Here is a 6,000-nt window from a genome sequence, read left to right as displayed (position 1 = left end):
GTGGTGTGTTCTTCTGTGTATGTAAAACGGATTGTATTGGAATAAACACAAGCACTCAGTCCTCAAGTCAGTGGTATTAACCAGTTAAAATTCCTGACCCAGCTGGGAATAAAACCCAGTATTCTCTGAACCTAAAAGCAGTCAATTGAAGGCAGTAGTTCATGAAGAGCTGGATAACCAACAATTTCACTTTCCTACTTTAACTATCCCTTTCAAACAGCAAGTATTTTTATGTTAAATTTTCTTACAAAAATTGAATTTCTTTATGAATCTGTGAAGAACAATCTTTTGAAAATAAAATATCTGGTAGTGAAATTATTTGACTTCAAGAAGTTAGATGAAAAGAAAACCAGTTCTATGACTGTGGTCTTTTTAGGAATATCCTCAGCCTATTGTAGAAATTTCTTTCTTCTAATCACTAATTGAAGGCAAGGACGCAACAAGAAAAGTATCTGTTTATTTCCACACAATGTATTACAGTGTCTTTAAAAAGAAATTCTGCCCATATTTTTATAGAGAGGCCAAAAGTTTAGTTCCTAGATAGTGAAGGATATTATTTCATTATATTTATCCCTAATAGCAAAACACCTTGGGTAGGAATAAGTGAATTTATACTATGGAATGTATGCTATACGGTATTATACAAGACAGCAAGTTAGTAAGGAGAATAGGAACATATAGGACTGTACAAATTAATCTGAACACAGCATGGAATAGCATGTTTTTAACTCAGCATGAAGGCGACTTGCATAATTTAACAATAATATGAAATAATCTCCATCTGACTCCTTGGTTGAATGGTTGGTGTAGTAGCTTTTGTCTCAAAGGGCCGCAGGTTTGATTCCCAGCTGGGATGGAGATTTTTACTATGTCCGGTTAATTCCTCTTCCTCAGGGACTGGATGTTTGTGCTTGTCCTAGTACACATCTTCATACTCATCCAACACATCACACTACAAACCACCACAGAAAAATGCAATAATGAAAGCATCTCTCCACATAGGGTTGGCTTCAGGAAAGGCATATGACTGTAAAAATCAGCTGAATCCATGTGAAGAAGAAGAAGAAGAAGAAGAAGAAGAAGAAGAAGAAGAAGAAGAAGAAGAAGAAGAAGAAGAAGAAGAAGAAGAAGAAGAAGAAGAAGAAGAAGAAGAAGAAGACGTTCAAAATTTTGAAATTGATTATACCAGCCTTGTCTGGAGTGTAGAAAATCACTGAGATAATCCACTCTCACATCTAAATCCAAATCAAATATTGGATATATGTACAGTGCAGATTTCCTATTTTATTATGAAGTGGGACTGGACCATTTTGTTTATTAACATAAGTTGGCAAAATTCACCACCCAATTTAGCATATAGGAACAGGAAGAGGATTCAAGTAAAGATAGGCCTATTTATGAAAATTATTTGGAAGTTGTAGGTAAAAGTGAAATGAAATATAATGTAAAGGTGAGGAAAATAAAGGAAGTTATCAATAAAATAAACCAGTACTAATTTATTTGTGTTATTTTATTTCTGAAACAAATTTGTGATGTAAGTTATATACACACCATCATCACCATCTTCTTAGCATATTCTCATTATAGTGTAGACTTCTTTTCAGAACATTGCATGCCACCATTAAGATTTTGTGTTCTTAGGTCAGTGTTGTGGTGTGCAGTCACCTTCATTTTAGTTGTCCTTGCTGCCTCTGACCTCAGGAAGTAAGTTCATGAGCTGATAACAGAATCAGATGGTGCTCATAAGACCTGTCCATACCAATGAAATCACCATTCCTGCATTTTGCTTTAATGATTGGAACTATGACTGCTAGTAGTTCTCTAAGGTTATATTATTTATATGGTCATGTAGAGACATCTCCAATGTTCTTTACAATATTTGCATTTCTATAACATGCAATGAGTGCTCAGGACAAATGGCTTCACCAATATGTAAAAATACACTACTTCCAAAATTTTCTGAACTAATGACAATTTACAAGTTACCTCTGATAACAACACTATTTTTATGACATTGGACCGCCTCTTGCTTCTGGAATTGACTTCCATTCTTGTAGAATCTTGAGCAGGTTGGGGGCAGATCATAGGCACTGTTGTTTCGTTGTAGTCAGCATTCAAACTCATCCAAAAGATATTCAATGACCTTAAGATCTGGGCTCTGGGTAGACCAATCCAGTTCTTCAACCCCCATGTCATCACATCATGCCTGTATTGTTGCCACTTTATGAACTGGGGGGATTACCCTGTTGAAACAGAAATGGGCCCTCTTTGAACTGTTGCCATAATATGGAAAGTACGGAATTGTCTACAATTGTTTTATACCCACTGGCCTTCAGCACTCCCTGAACAGGAACTAGAGGGCCTAGTCCATATCATGAAAAGCAGCCCCCATACCATGATGCCTCATCCATCAAACTTCACACTTGGTAGTACACACTCAGAAAGGTACCATTCACTTGGCATCCCCCATACCAGACCCATCTGTCAGATTGCCAGAGAGTGAAGCACGATTCATCACTCCATATCACCTGACTCCATTGCTCAAAGTCTAATGGCACCTATTGTACCCAACGGCCGGCTTGATCTTGGTGATCTTCGATATGTGTACATCTGCCCATAATGGGAACAAAATAGTGGGGTATAAATTATAACATTCTATTTCATTTATAAATTATAACATTTTATTTTATTTATCTTATAACATTGTGTTGTATTGAATAGGTGAGCCCCACTATTTTGTTCCCATTATATTCTCGGTTCAATACAGATTTAATATGAAGTTCTTAAATTTGAATGCATCTGCCCAGTAATGGAAACCCAATGTGTGTGGAGCTCTCAATGAACAGTTCTAGTACCAGACACACACTTGAACTCAGTGTGGAATCTTCCAACTGATTACAAGCGGTTTTATCGCACTACCCTCTTCAGTAATCGCCGGTCCCTGTTGGTCATTTTGCACGGTCTGCTGGTTCCTGGCTGTGCTGCTGTCAATCCCTGTAGCTCCCATTTTACATTGACATCACTTACAGTTGATTGGAAATCTTGAGCAAAGTTCAAATTAACTGACGTACTGGTGAGCTCACTGAGCTCTGCTGTCTGTCCCATTCTCTGATTAATACTCTTCTTTGATGACAGCTAGGTAGTAGGCTGTAGTACCTCTACCTCAATTGAAAATGAGCGATACCATCAGGTGCAGCTTCATAATACGAACTGCAGAGCTGCAGAACAAAAAGAATGAAAGATATAATACACACTGAAGCGATGAGCAATCCCATCCTTCATACTGTGTGTTGTTATTTAGCCATTGATACCCATTCAGTTAGTGGTGATTTGTCAACCTTGCTTGGATCTGTGAATGACAGCACCATAGGTTGAAAGCACGAGAGCATACTTAATTACAGCTTTCTCTAGGTGGCTAAGATAAACTTAATGATAATAGGTATTTGATTTGATCCTGTATTGATTTGTCTAAATCTATTAAAAACTATTTTAAATAATTTTTTAATAGATTTAGGTGGCTAAGAGTCGCCCATAAGTAGAGGCATGATTTTTTCGTATTAACGATAAACGCAACAAAAAATATTTTGAAGCGATTTTGCGATATCTCTATGAATCATATGTTTCTGGTTAAGAAAATATGGATATTATGTTCGCGAATTAAAGCGATAAGGCCATTTTAAAGCGAAATTGAATTATTTTGCAATAAGCGTGATATTACAGCGAAATCTGTAGTGAATAATGAACTTGACATTTTGTTCCAAGATGAAAAGAAAAGGAAGAGCGAACAAAGATTCATCAACAGGAAAGATGTTATCATTAATGTTCTGGATAATCTCTTTAAGACAAGGCATCAAAGAAAAGGGGTTGGCTCCAGGCTACTTGCCAAACGAAATGTTTGGAATGTTGTTCTTGTGGTGGCTGGTAATCTCACTCCAGCCTGACTCCTCACGGCATTGTGCAATCCTATAATCCCTAATGACGTCTACAAGCAGCACAATTGACTGGTGTAATTCGGCTTCGTGGTCAGGTAAAATTAAGAAAGTGATCACAGACAGTAGAGAAGATGGGTCGCTCGACAAGTGTTATGGTGCACAGCAGAGCTAAACAGTTTGCGAGTGAAGGTTTATACGTTTCGGAAAGCAATATTTTAATGTGTAGATTTTGTAATGTTTGTATCGAGTGAGAGAAAAGAGATACTGTCTCAAAACATTGTTTTAAAAATAAGGAACATCAGAACGTAAATTTAGCACTCCAACAGTGAAACAGCAGGCAACAATATAACTCCCATTAGATAGGCAAATAAAGCTAAGAGTGAAAAAATAGAATTTATTCACGAAACAACAGCGATGCTACTCAAAGCCAACATCCCGCTGGAGAAGGTAGACGACCGTGCAGTCCGGAAATGGCTTCAAAAGTATGTACCAGGTATATACAGTCCATCAATTAAACCTCCACAATCAACGATCAGTGATAGTAAGACTAGGTTTTCTAAGACCTCTTTCTGATAAAGATTTTTCTTTTTTCTATTGGTTAGGATTTGGAGACCTTCCCACAGCCAACCAACTAAGAAAATAATGATTAATTTTAGAATTTCATTAAAGCAAAATTAAAGCAATACGGCAATGTCTATTTTGCGAAATAATGTGAAAATGAGTATCGTTCTCGTGAAATCGTTCAAAAATTAATGCGGAAAGATCATGCCTCTACCCATAGTTTCTGTATGATCTGCATGCCTTGCAGTATGGCTGGCCTATTCACATGCATTGGAGGAGCTGTGTCACTGACACGTCCCAATTCTTGGAATCATTGCCACTTCCTCCCAAAGCATAGCTGTAAATCACACCCTCTGCTCTCTTGGACTATCGCCCTCTTTGGGACGACCTTGTCTTGCTGGATGTAAAAGAAAAGACCTGGCTTGTCGATATGTATTGAAATGTCGCTGCTCCAGATTGGCACCTTGCTATTAGATAACACTGTGGCCAAGAATTATTTCAAGGGTTTAAACTGACTTCCTTTCAACAAAGGTTTAAATAGGTAGTCTTTCACTCTTTGTAATGCAGCTGGCAAGATGAGACAAACCATAAAATTAATTAAATCAGTAAGTGACTGAACATTCTAAAAGAAATCATAAATATACTTCTCCGTAATGGTAGTGAATTTTTTGAAGTTAGGTAGTGATGGAAATGAAAATGGGAACATTAGTATTATCAGATGATGTTCCCCCTCTATTAAGAAAGCCAGCTCCTAAAGCTGTATACAGGTCTTGGAATGTCTGTAAATATGAATATATCAATACTAGATCAGCATTTTTATGATAAGTGGAAAAAAGGCTTTATGTTTTGTAACTTTTTAACTGTTGTTTTTTGTACAAGTCAGTTATTTATATCGTCAAAGTCCCTCGAAATTGGGATCTTACAAATTGAGATATATGTTTACCTGTATTTTTTCTGTAAATTTTTGAGAACTTTAAACCTGATAGGACATGGAATATGATGTTTCTGCGGGGTTGGAGGGTGGATGCACACAAGCTCAGCTGGCATTTCCCATATGCAGTACAAATTTAGATTTGTCTATTACACTTACTGCAGTAGACTGGATGTCACAGAGCAGAACCACGAACATAATTCAGCATGAGCCGCCACTGGATACCATACATAACAGGTGTTTGTTATAGCGGAAGCCATTTCTTTTCAGTTTTGACTTAGTTAATCTATAACTGTTAGGTTCTTCAATCTGTCAAAATGTATTAATGATTAAATAAAATGTAGAAAATACCTGAAAAAGAAAACATTTAACAACAGATTGTTTCTTTTTCAGGTAAAATATGTTATTAAATATTTTCTGTTATTTTAGGTATTTTCTAAATTTTCTTTAATCATACGTTAGTTTCCACAGACTAAAGAACGTAACAGTTATAGACATAGCAGGAGTGTTTGAGATGCAAAAATATAGTGAGGGTCCCTAATTTGTGTTCCTCTTGGATGATAAAAGTAAGAAACA

The sequence above is a fragment of the Anabrus simplex genome, chromosome 6 (assembly GCF_040414725.1).
Source record: "Anabrus simplex isolate iqAnaSimp1 chromosome 6, ASM4041472v1, whole genome shotgun sequence".
NCBI lineage: Eukaryota > Metazoa > Arthropoda > Insecta > Orthoptera > Tettigoniidae > Anabrus > Anabrus simplex.
The sequence above is the reverse complement of the archived record's forward strand: the minus strand, read 5'-3'. Positions refer to the sequence as shown.